Raw genomic sequence first — 14,049 nt, forward strand, 5'->3', positions numbered from 1 at the left:
CAGAAGTTTAGTTACAAGTTGAGTTACTGCAGTGTCTGGAATAATTAGAAATAATTAGCTGAGACGATCAGGGACGCAATTCACATATATCACAAAAATAGAATAAACACGGCGCAGTATAGAATTTATGGGTTTATTTATAGATATGATATCAAAGAATAATTTTTGTTACAAGCGCAGTTGCTGAAGTGTCTGGGATAATTATAACTAGCTGAGACGGTATAAAATAAATCAGGAAATTAAGTCACAGGCCTGCGCGGTACACACAGCACAGTCACGGCGTAAGCTGGTTGAGCGGCGCAAGAGTATCTCCAATTTCGGCACCACGCACAACAAGGTCTTCGCGGCAAAGTGTCTTCGCCTCAATTTTGACGAGAACGATTTGAACTGTCCGCCCGGCGTCGGCGTCCACGGCAAGCTGCGGCTTGTAATGCTCACTGCACAGCAGTCTGCTGAGCCCGATGATGCCTGGTTGTAGCCGCGCACGTAGCTCTACGATTCGCTTCTTCAGGAGTGGTTCATACCTTGCCTGGAGACGCCATAGCGTATACCAAAGAAGTACCCAGAATACATGGCGAACATCTAACATCGGGATAGCGTTGATTGCGCGCCTCGTCTGAATCGCATCTCGTCGCCCGCGGCGGTTCCAGGTAGAGCAATGCGCGGGCCGATTTTTTCAGCCCGGGCCCGGCCCGGGCCCGTTTTTACGTTTGGCTGCCTGCCCGAGCCCGACCAAAAGTTTTATGGCTAAACCCGTGCCCGGCCCGGGCCCGGAAATATTCTACGTTACCCGCCCGGCCCGGCCCGCCGCCCCTTTACCTTAGGCCCGAGCCCGGCACAAGCCCGGCTCGAAACCGGCCCGAACCCGGCCCGAGACCTGAAAAGATCATCGAGTGGCATTTGAAAAAAACAAAATAAAGAAGAGAATGAAGGAAATTTATTCTTAAGGCATAAATACATGTCACATTCAATAATGAACACCATTTGAGCGGTCTGAACGCAAATACCAGCGCGCGTAATAGTACGAAAGACCCTGCCGAGCTGTATCGCCTGCAGTTTCCCACGGCGCGATCTTGATGCGGCCCAATCCACTTCTATCGCAGCGCTGCCACAGTATTTTTCCACGTCGGGCGCCTCACTGCAAAGCATGCGCCACCCCAGCCGCTCGTCCCACTCAACCGTATTCTAGTACACTATAACCGAAGCGCAGCCACGACCGGCCGTTAGCGCAGCGCATGGATGGAGTAAATGGAGAAAGAATGCTTCTCGTTCCTCCATGGTGCAGCGTAACGCGCTGCTGCTAGGCGGCCCGTTGAGAACATGCGTCCAATCATGTATGGACGCAGTGCCATATTTCAGCCGCGTCACGAATTATCTCATCTTAACAGTAATCGTTTTACCAATTCGCCTTTGAAGAATTGGCAAGTCGCGAACGCGCACACCGCGCTGAAAGCATTAATTACATTGATTTAGGTCACGAATACAATGGCATCTTTTGGTTTGAGGCGACTTCAGTCTTTCAGAACTTTTACATTCTGTTCCAACAGCGCAGAATACGACGGAAGAAGAAAAGGGAAGTACAAAGGAGTAGCACTGCTAGCGTCCAGCTGCGCCGGGGCAATAGTTTTTTCATAGTCGAGACGCGCGAGGATAACTCGCTGCACTTTACATGCACACCACCAGAAAGTACGAGCCCGGCCCGGGCCCGCGTCAAAATACCCGAGCCCAGCCCGGGCCCGGGTCAAAAAGCACAAGCCCTGCCCGAGCCCGGCCCGAGCCCGTGACAAAACTGCCCTACCCGGCCCGGCCCGGGCTTTCGGGTAAGCCCGAGCCCGTGCGGTGCTCTAGTTCCAGGCACGTTAACTAGATGGCGCCACCATACTAGTGGAGGCTCGGGTCGTCTGTGCCGGCACGCCTGCCTATAATGCGCATATAAAGGGAGTTTTTCTTCTGCCTGATAGCAATCGCTTGCGTGGCTCAGTGGTAAAGTATCCGACTCCCACGCAGCGGGCCTGGGTTCGATCCTGGCGGAGAGCGGGCCCTTTCGCATTTCCGGCGATAGCGGTTATGGGGTGGTGACGGCATCATCCTGACCGGAAACGGCTATTGGAATGAGCCCATAACAGCTTACGCTGTAATATAAAAGAAATAGTGCAAAAATTCATGGGTTTCATTATCGATATGATATGAAAGCATAAGCTTAGTTACACGTTGAGTTGCTGAAGTGTCTGGAATAATTGGAATTAATGAGAAATTACAAATGACCGCTGACCAAAGCACAGAACACCAAAGCCGAGGTGCGAGTGCCACTAAGAGACACCTAAGTCACCCGCCGTGGTTGCTCAGTGGCTATGGTGTTGGGCTGCTGAGCACGAGGTCGCGGGATCGAATCCCGGCCACGGCGGCCGCATTTCGATGGGGGCGAAATGCGAAAACACCCGTGTACTTAGATTTAGGTGCACGTTAAAGAACCCCAGGTGGTCCAAATTTCCGGAGTCCCCCACTACGGCGTGCCTCATAATGAGAACTGGTTTTGGCACGTAAAACCCCATAATCTAATCTCTAAGACACCTAAGTCAAAGATTAAGGTTGTCTACTGTTTTAAGCTTGAAATGATTTTAGCTCCCGTTGTAGGCAACCTTCACGTGGCCATGAGCCAAAAACCAGATTCGTTATCCGGGCACTCAAAACGAGAACTGGCCAGTTGACAAGCAAATTTCGTCACCCGTAGGCACGCGTACAACTAAGGTAGGAACGTATAGCGTGCTATATAACGTACCGTACATACAATACATCGTACTTTATTTGAACAAAAAAGCTGAGCAAACAAAATACTAAATGGTGTCTGCTTGACACTGGCTTGGCCACACAACAAAAACACTATTACAAGTTGCGAGAAAAAAAACGAGATCATCAGGGCAACCAGTCAAACTTAAAAAAAATGTGGTCTCTGGTCCCCAACCGTTTGTATTGGGCCGCATTACATACGCTAGTTACTCTCCAAACAAATTACAAGAAATATAGCTTCTGAGTTCTTCACAATGTTTCTTCACAATATCACTCAAGCTGTAACTTCTAGTACGCTGAAGTTTTATTTGTCATTTCCAACAGCGACTTTTAAAAGGCAGATACAGGGGGTCGATTGAGTTGGCCGATCCTGGCGATAGTGAAGAAAGGGTCCAAGCTCAATGGCACATACCCCTGTAGGCTCAGGGACCTTTCACGCTTCCTTGAACTACCCTTGCAATACGGGGGACCGAAAGAGACAAAATCAACAGCCCTACCTCTGTCGAAAAAATTGGGGTAAGCGAAGCTTGTCGTCCGATTCTAGCATGCTGATTCTAGCGTGATGGCTTCCGAAGACCACGAGCCACGGACCCCGAGTTGCGGTAGCGCGATGTTGAGGTCAAACATCAGCGAAGAGCCGCCGACCCTCAATTTAGGGCAAACGAAGCCGAACGCGTGCGATATCATCGTCTTGCCACGAGCTTCGCTTACCCCAATTTTCTCGACAGGAGAAGGGTTGGTGATTTTTTGTAAGTGTTGCCATCTTTGAGCAATGCGTCAACGACATCATTCTTGGATTAGATATTTTGTCGACTCACTCTGCGCTAACGGACTGTGCTACCGGCGTAAGTCTATTTGAACTTCCTCGTCTTGGCGGTATTTCTGCTGTAACGCCCCTTCACTTGTGATCGACTGTGTGCGGTTGCAACCACAATCGTCCACGCCTCATCTTGTGGGCATCACCATCCATTCCTGACGGTGACTACAGTGTCTCCACTTGTTGACAATCTACTAGCTCTAAACGTAGCCGTTCCGCATATACTCATCACCGCCTTGGGACAACCAGGCACACCTTCCGCTCCTCAACTTTCGCTTCTCGAATCAAGTTATGCTAAATATATACAGGGTGTTTCACGTAGCTCGAACCATGTTCGTATATACCGGGAACTTGCCCTCCCCCCCACCCCCCCGCCTTACGACTCGAGAGATACGCCTTTGGTTCAAGTGATGTGAGACACTATATATTTAGTGGTGATTAAATGAACAATAAAACAATATATATGTGCAAAACACGCACACGTCTACGCGTGCGTTCTTAAGATGTATATTGAATCTCAATATTGCTCAACAGTCCTCAATAACACTCAATATCATTGAGCAATAAGTCAACAACAGTTAGTTAATGACTTTACTGTTATGAAGTGCTCAGCAACTTTACTGTTTAGGTATTGTTGTGAACGTTCAATAACTATTGAGGCAATATTGAAAGGATATTTCGTCAATAATTGCTCAACAATATGTCAAGAACATTTCAATAGTCATTTTTATAAGGTATATATGTGCCATGCTACCAATGTGGTTACCGTATGATTATTTACAGGAAAATTAGTATTGGTTCCGCTTCTTACCTAATTAAAATGAACTGCAATAACACAGTTATGAAGAAATTGCTGACTCCTTCGTTATTGAAATTTTATGTAATCAAGAATATACAGTACTATGGGCCATAAAGAGCAACGAAATATACACAATATAGAATGAGATGCCGGACGATTGCTAAATAAGGTGGCAGACCGACAAAAACGAACAAGGACACAGTGGCATGAAATCTAACAAAACGTCTAACACCAATAATTTCAGTCGCATCAAGGTAGAAAATACGCGCCATTCATGACAGCAATGTAATGACGGCGCCATGTAAGCAAGGATCACTTCAGTACAAAGAAAATCGCATTGAAATTGACAGCCATATCTAAGTTGGCATGTAAAACTACGTACATATTATCAACAAATCAATATGTTTTGCTAAGCAGGACTGAAGACAATTGCTTCTGGTCAAGAGCCGCGTTATGAGTGACCGTAGTTCGGGTGTCTTTGAGGACACTTGTATTTATTTACCGCGCTTGTTTACACTTACTACAGTGAAATTTGAAATTTGTATATAAATATTTAGTCCAGTGGATTACTCTGTGGTTACTGTTACTTGAATTTATTGTTTGCGCACTACACTAGATCAATTTAATTGTCTACATAGAGTTTGCAAAGCAACTTGGCGCAGAAAAAAAAAACACACGAAATGATTCTTTTTATAGAGGTAGTATTGTGTTTCCTGGTACATTTACTTATATTGCCTTCCTTTCTACTGTAATTGCTTCATCTGTATTTTATACGTCACTGTCTAAGGACGTGATAGCAAAAGTTACGCATCAGCTCTATTCGACAACTCCCATTCATCATAGCGAGAATGGATATTTATGCCGAATCGTTCCTTCTCGTCTCGGGGGCCATGCATGGAATTCTCGGCTGTGGTACTAGATGGCAAAGCGTATCCAAGAAGGAGCGTGCGAGAGGAGTCCAGTTGTCGCAGGAACCGTTTCTCAACGTTCGCAAGCCCTGACTCGTCATGAATCTTGAAGGCCACACGCAGGATCGATGGCGGCGCTGTTAGATGGCACCGAGTATTCTTAGGAAGCGCGATGGCGGAGTCCCGCTGCAGTACACATACATACATAACTGATTTCGGCAGTGGCAATTGTGTCACTATATTTATTCGGTTCTCTCGCATTGAATTCTTATTTTTTACGCGCCAAAACCACAATTTGATTATGAGGAACGGCATAGTGGGGGACTCCGGAAATATTTTGACCGCCAGGTGATTTTTAACATGCCCCTAATGAACGGGACACGGGTTTTATTGCATTTCGCCCTCATCAAAATGCGGCCACAGCAGCCGGAATTTGACACCGCGACCTCGAGCTTAGCAGCGCAACACCACAGCGGCTAAGTCACCGCGGCGGTGTCCCACGCATTACCATCAACCGTGATCTTGAGACGGGTTGTGCCACTTTTTCTTTTAATTTATAGCGTCATTGAAATGTGCCGCGTTTACAGTTTATACTCCACCACTTTATCATGGAACATACCTCTGAGGCAATTCATCAAGCCTGTTTGTTATCCGCTACCAGTTACTACATCTACGACTTAAGCGGAAGCCACTACCTGAGCCTAACGACGGATTCTACCGCCCGCATCTAAGCCCGTACACACGTGGCAGTTTTATTGCAGGCTTCCACACATGACCTAAAGCATATGACTACCAGTAATACGCCTTGGAAATTCATCGGTATATTTTCCTTGTGGTGGTGTAGATTTCCTCGCGCAAAATCGCCCCCGCGCATGCGGCGAGCGCCATCGTTCCTTCCTAAATGTTTCTGTGCGTTCCTGAGCGACTATTGCTTTCTATATGATGGATAGGCACTGGTAGGCGATGGCGCCTACCTGTGCCTATCCGTCACTCGCGATCTGCAAGTTGTCACTGACTTTCTTCCATGTGTCGCCGTATTAAAACCAACGAGCAGAAAAACAGCGTCACCTACGCACGTCACCAACAAACGAACCGCGTCACCAACGCCAGCACGAGGCTTCGTTGCTTCGCTGTCAACGACATTGAAGCATATGTCAAAGGACTCGACGTCCCTGTGTTTGTCCTTAAGGAAGTCGTCGTCACTGCTCTTAGCTTCTTATATTTCGCTCACACCGAAAGATTCCGACAGCGCTGTCCCATGAAACTGTGAGTGTGGAAAAGAAACATCTGGCCGCCTTTCCTGCTCTATATACTCGGCGTAGAAGGGCTTCTGTACACCATGGAGTTTCCAATTTCTGCACCTCTGTTCCTGTCTAATTATTTTATGCTGGGACTCCTTTCTCAACCAGACGGGTATTTTGGAAAGGTTTTTTGACGAAAGTAAACCTTTCTGCGCTCCAAGATATTGAGGCCGGTGACTTCCATCCAGCTACTGATCAACTCAGCTACTGAATGCCGCGCTTCATATTCCAGGGTTTACTCGCTCTAGCCTCGTCATTAATACGGGCACGGCAGCGCAGTTGCGATGGTGGCATCTAACCCTTTCGTCTTCGTCGTGCAGCTTTGCTTCGTCCTGCAGTCTTCCGTGGCTGGGGTGCGCACGGACCATCTGGAACACGTCAGCTTCGCGCAGGCCAACCAGACCAGCGCGCAAGCTATCATGGTCAGAGATTTGCACGTGCAAGATGGTCTTCGCAGTTCACCATGGCTCAGCAGCATACGTAATTCGACAGCGCCTGCGCACCTGCACGGCCAACAAGCAGCGCCTCACCACAGCACCTGTATAAAAGGCCTCCCTTGGCACTACGGCTTCATTGGGCACGGCAGCGCAGTTGCGATGGTGGCATCTAACCCTTTCGTCTTGTGCAGCTTTGCTTCGTCCTGCAGTCTTCCGTGGCTGGAGTGCACACGGACCATCTGGAACACGTCAGCTTCGCGCAGGCCAACCAGACCAGCGCGCAAGCTATCATGGTCAGAGATTTGCACGTGCAAGATGGTCTTCGCAGTTCACCATGGCTCAGCAGCATACGTCATTCGACAGCGCCTGCGCACCTGCACGGCGAACAAGCAGCGCCTCACCACACCACCTGTATAAAAGGCCTCCCTTGGCACTACGGCTTCATTGGGCACGGCAGCGCAGTTGCGATGGTTGCATCTAACCCTTTCGTCTTCGTCGTGCAGGTGAGACGATATGGTTTATGCTTTCGGTCAAACGACCCATTTCTACAAGTGCTGCCGTGCCCACGGACTCGCCTTTCCGTTGATTCGATCGGTTGTATATTGATCTGCATCGAGATCTGCATCTGTATATTGATCTGCATCGTATTTGAGAGAACTGCTATTGTTGTGCGGTGATGTGGAATCTAACCCGGGACCTGACATAAACCATATCGCCAAAGAACTTAAGGACATAGCCGCTGATATTAAAGATATTAAAGAGGGACGCCTCGTTCAGATGGATCAAAAATTAGACTTGTTAACAGCAATCGAGGCAAAGGTGTCATTCTTTGAAAATGAGATAACAGACATGAAGGTGCGCTTGCAAAGGCTCGAAGAAAGAGCTGAAGACCTGCAAAACCGGAGCAGACGAGCAAACCTATTAATATATGGCCTCCCGGAAACAGAGGGAGAAAGCAGTGCAAGCCTAGAAGCGGCTGTGAATGACAGCTTAATTAAGAACACTCTTGGTCGGGAACCCATTGGTATTGAGCGCATCCTCCGCTTAGGTAGATATACAAGAAATAAAACCAGACCAGTCATATTCAGGCTTCTCGACATTAGACAAAAGACTCAGATACTACGAAAAGGCTACAAGCTCAAAGGCTCCAACTTGTCTATAAGAGAGGATTTCAGCCGCAAAATGCGGGAGACTAGAAAGAAACTCTGGGATAGTGCAAAACCCGATCGGGAAAAACAGGAAAAAGTATCCTTATCATATGACAAGCTCTACATTAATGATCGCGTGTTTGTTTGGGATCACGAAAAAAATGAGAGGGTATCTCTACAAAAAAACATCGAAAGAAATCGTCCATGAACCCGAAGCCAAACAAGCGTGAGACCCTAACAAATAAACTTGAGACCCTTACAGCGCTTAATATAAACGCGATAGAAGCATAGTAAACAAAGTGGAACTCCTGGAAGGACTGTTACTAGAACACAATCCCGATATAGTGGCTATCACTGAAGCCTGGCTATCCCCAGATATCATCAGTCACGAGATATCTCCACCAGGTTACTCTGTTATTCGTAATACTAGGCTGTCTCGTGGTGGCGGCGTGGCCCTGCTTCTTAAGAATGATATTCCATTCGTTCCACTCCCTGAAGTCTCCAATGCAGAGGCTGTATTTTGTAAAATCTTGTGCAATGACACTGGTATATTTGCTGGTTGCGCCTATCGAAGCCGTACTAGTGGACCCAAAGGCGTGCTTGCCTTGCAGGAGTTGATGCAGTGCCACGTTCGTACCAGCAGAGTGATCCTCATGGGGGACTTCAATTTACCAGACCTGAACTGGAGTACCATGCACTACACTTCAGCCACATCCGCAGCACTTACGGATCTAATGCTAAATTTCAACCTTCACCAGGTAGTCGACCAGCCAACTCGCTCACAAGGCTCTACGAATAGCATACTTGATCTCATACTCATAAGTGACCATTTCCCACTTCACGAAATTGAGATGGCTGTAGTCAATGGTATATCGGACCACGACATACCTAAATGCAAGCTCTCGATTGAAGGCAACATAACGAAGCTGAATCTGGAGCGTGCTGTGTATGATTTTCGTAGAGCAGATCATGACAGTATTCTCACTCACATGGCACACGAGTTTGATGCTTTTCTTCAAGCAGCTTCAGAAACGTGTTGTGACACCAACACTTTGTGGCAACAATTTAAGTCAATCGTGCTACACTGCACAACAAACTTCATCCCGATGAAACGTTGCAAACCACGAAAGAAAAACTCATGGATATCGCGCGAGGTCCTTCAAGCGAAGCGTAACGTAAAACGACTTAGACATACTATTAAAAGAAAAGGGCCAAATCAATCTCTGAAAGACAAACTGACCTCCGCTCTCGCTGACTTCAGAGGAAAGTTAAAATACGCAAAGCATCACTATTTCAGCACAACATTCCCCGACTTCATTACCAACAATCCACACCGGTTTTGGAGGTACTTTCGCCCGTATTCAGATGTGTCACCTGAACGGTCTCTAGAAGATAAAACGACTCGAGCGAACCCATTCAACAACTATTTCTTTTCACTTTTCACTTCAGATAATGGCTTACTTCCCTCCCTACCCTGTCCGCCAAAAATCATTGATTCAATAAACATAACTAATGCCGGAGTTCTTAATCTATTGCTTAATCTGGACATCAAGAAAGCTAATGGGCCAGAAAATATCCCGAATGAGTTTTTAAAAGCATATGCAGAATGGTGTAGCCAATACCTTGTCTTTATATACCGCAAATCACTCGCGTCCGCACAACTACCAGATGACTGGAAAAAAGCGAAGGTAATTCCTATACATAAATCCGGCGACATCAACGAACCTTCCAACTACAGGCCAATCTCACTTACCAGCACATCTTGTAAAATATTGGAACATATTATCTTCAAACACATCACTATATTTCTCGAGCAAGAACATATATTAATACTTCAACAACACGGCTTTAGAAGTGGCCTCTCGACGGTCACACAACTAAGCGAAGTGGTCCATGACCTTGCGCTCAACCTAAACAACCGAAGCCAGACAGACATGATCCTCCTCGACTTCAGTAAAGCATTTGATTGTGTCAGCCATGTTAAATTAGTTGCAAAATTAGAGGCTACGATCGGCGATGGTCAGGTCACTGCATGGACAAAAAACTTCTTATCGCATCGAACACAGCATGTTATTTTAGATAGCACCCCTTCCAGGTCTGTAGCTGTCACCTCCGGTGTTCCCCAAGGATCAGTGTTGGGCCCATTGCTATTTTTGATCTTTATTAACGACATTACTGCTAACATTGAATGTGACATTAAGCTCTTCGCTGATGATTGTATTATTTATAAAGAAATTGCCAGTTACGCAGACCACTTATTATTAAACAGAGCACTCGAATTGGTGTCCAATTGGTGTAAAGAATGGCAAATGTCAATCAACACCACTAAATCTGTATGCATGTCCTTTACAACAAAAAAAGAAGCCCTCAGAATTTTTATACGCTCTCGGTGGCACTTGCCTGAACAAAGTAAATAACCACAAATACCTAGGTTTAACATTCACTTCTGACCTTTCATGGAACTTACATATTGATAATATTACCTCAGTCGCATTACGCAAGCTTTTTTTTTTTACACGATGTTTACGCCTTGCACCGAAGCACACCAGACTACTAGCTTATACAACGTCTGGTCGCTCCATTTTAGAATACGCTAACATCAACTGGTTTCCGCACACATCAACTAACATATCAAAACTAGAAAAAGTGCAAAGAAAAGCTCTGAGATTCATCTTTAACAAATACAGGCCCTACGACTCCCCTACAAATCTCTTAGCTGATGCAGGCCTTAAAACACTATCTGTTAGGGCCAGACAAGCCCGCTTAAAATTTATCTACCAACTAATGCACGGCAGTTATAAGATAGACCGAGCCAAGTACGTTACTTTGTCTACATAACGTCTATCACGAAATAAGCACCCATTTACACTAAACCAGTACAGTGTTCGTAATGACACGTTCAAGTTTTCACTTTTTCCTCGTGCGATCAAAGAATGGAATCTCCTCAACTCAGACATAGTTTCCTCTCCGTCACTTTCATCGTTCATCAACCTACTAGAGACATCAAACACAGAAGACGCCATTTGACACACCCACACATATTCACTGTAATGCTTGTTCCTACGCGTGGAAATTCTGCATTTCAAGCCCCAAACTGGTCACTACTGCGCTTTTATCTGTTAGCTGTATAACTTCTCTAATCTTACAAGGGTCATATGTTCTTTATTTTTATATAAATTCTAGTAATACTATAATTGTTACTCAGTGATGTTATACTAGCCAAAAGTGTTGTATTTCACATCGTCATTGGTGTTTTTCTTTTCCCTTTTCTTTTTTTACTGTACCATGTAGTAGGACCTGTTTGTTTCTCTTGAAAACTGTCTAATACAATGCCCGCCTGCTTTGGTATCACTGAGACTGGCAGTATCGCAAATATATAAAAAATACCTACACAAGATTTTCAGCACAACTCAATCTTTTTCCAAAAGCTCGAACTAATTCTGGGAAATTTACCATCGCGTTTTCAGGCATTTCTGTTTAGAATTGAATACAATCTGATATGAAGCCATCTAATTTATTATCATTCAAGCGTAGAACGAAGCAGCATTTCACGAACCTTTCGGCTATACATGTTCTGCTATATACCATTAGGCAATGTACTGTTCAAATAACCGATTCATTGAATTTTGCTTATAATTGAAACATGTCCTCGTTGCTAGTTTTACTTGTCATTTATCCTCGTTTGAATAATGTGAGTTATTTTGGAGATTTCTTCAATTTTTTTTTCATTCTTTCTTTTTAACCGTGTGAGAATCATTGTACTTTTTTCATTTATTTTTTCTCTTACCCTTTATTTTCCGATAATGATGTAAAACTTCTATAATAATGACATGACTCACTGCTTGCCACGATCCTACTAACCCCCTTTTTTATGTCTCGTTAGGGGGTCCCCCCGACAGTTTTTGCTTCGAGACCTCGGAATGTGTACTTATATCCATCTTGTATTTGATTTCGTCATAAAATAAATATTGATTGATTGATCAACTGCTGCAGTACACACCTCGTACAAAAATCGTTTCGGCGGCGGCAATAAGTTGTCGCTATATGTTTTGTTGTGTCTGTTGACGAAACCGCATTTCTTCTTTGCTATTCTCTCTTCCTGCATAAGATATGCGCGTTTATTTCTGATGGACCTGTTGTATTACTTCTGTTCTAATTTTCTCAGCTTTCCTTTGCTGCTCTCATTGTTCGCAGCGGAGTCACTATATACTATGTGAACCTGTAACGCACTTGCATGGCTTTTCCATTAGGAACATAGAAACAATTAGAGACATCTTTGACGTCAATGCTGCTCGCACTTGTACAGACATCAGTTAACAAAATTGTAACCCCATCGCTTATTCGTTTCTCCTTCACACTATCGATTGCTCTAAGAACCACCAAGCATGTTCTTCAGTGTACACCTGGCTTGTTGCCTCGTTTCAAACATTCAGCACCAAGAAAGTCCAGATATCATAATGATGCAAGAAACACACGGAATAGCAAAATTATCAGGCTACAAACCATTTAGTGGTGCCGAAGGAGAGACGAAGGCCAAAACCACTCTTTTAAAGCGGAACCTTACGGTCGTGCAACACTACACGGAAATTAGGGATGATCACGATATCTTCATAGAGATTATACCCACACGGAAATTAGCAGATAGCCTTTTTATCCTCAACGTTTACAGTAACCGGCGGCGTAAAAAACACAAATTTCGAACACTATTTCATAAAACGCTCGCCATAGCGGGTAATCGTGCGGTGGTAATCGAGAGAGACTTTAATGCTCAACACGTGGCATGGGGCTACACATTCGAGAGTACCAAAGGCAGAAACATCTGGCTAGGCGCGCAACAGGAGGGCCTAACCCTCGTAACCGATCCTTCAGCTCCCACCAGGAGAGGAAACAGTGTTTGCGTTGACACTACGCCAGACCTTACTTTCACAAAAAACATAAGGGACACGTAGTGGATAATACACAGCAAGATCTGGGTAGCGACCATATTCAGGGCAAGGCCGCGCAAACACGAAGGCAAGAAGCTCAAAATTATCGACTGGGATAAATTCCGGAACATTAGAGAGAATATACCAGCGGGGAAATTAAAAACATCGCAGATTGCACTGAACAGTTAAAGAAAGACGTAACCGCGGCTACACAAATAGTTCCAGCAGAAGCACACTTAGAAGTCACAGACAGTAGGCTCCTGCACATGTGGGAGGCTAAGGAAGGGCTACAAAGGAGACATTGGGCGGCCCGCCCGAGCCCGATCAAAACTTTTATGGCGAGACCCGGGCCCGGTCCGGATCCGGAAATAATCTACGTTACCCGCCCGGCCCCGCCCGCCGTGCACCCCTTTACCTTAAGCCCGAGCCCCGCCCGAGCCCGGCTCGAAACCGGCCCGAACCCGGCCCGAGACAGAAAAAGACATGTTTTTCAGAGTTGAGAAGCCTGAGAATACTGCGCAGAAAGCCCGAGCCCGGCCCGGGCCCGCGTCAAAAAACCCGAGCCCGGCCCGGGCCCGGGTCAAAAAGCACACGCCGTGCCCGAGCCCTGCCCGAGCCCGTGAAAAAACTGCTCTACCCGGCCCGGCCCGCCCCACGGGCCGGGCCGGGCCCGGGCTTTCGGGTAAGCCCGAGCCCGTGCAGTGCTCTAGTGCCCCATGCGTTCCACTGTTACTAGCATTCAGTCTACAGGAACATCTATTACCTCTGCCGCCATCAAGTTAGTTTCTTTCCTGCTTGTATTCTTGGTTTCTTGTATCTTCAATGTTACATTGATTGGCCGTGCATCGGAACTACCTAACACGGTAAAGATTAGCGCATATGCGGACGACATAAGCATATGGGCATCTGTAGCCATCTGTCCCCAAA

The sequence above is a fragment of the Dermacentor silvarum genome, chromosome 7 (assembly GCF_013339745.2).
Source record: "Dermacentor silvarum isolate Dsil-2018 chromosome 7, BIME_Dsil_1.4, whole genome shotgun sequence".
Classification (NCBI taxonomy): Eukaryota; Metazoa; Arthropoda; class Arachnida; order Ixodida; family Ixodidae; genus Dermacentor; species Dermacentor silvarum.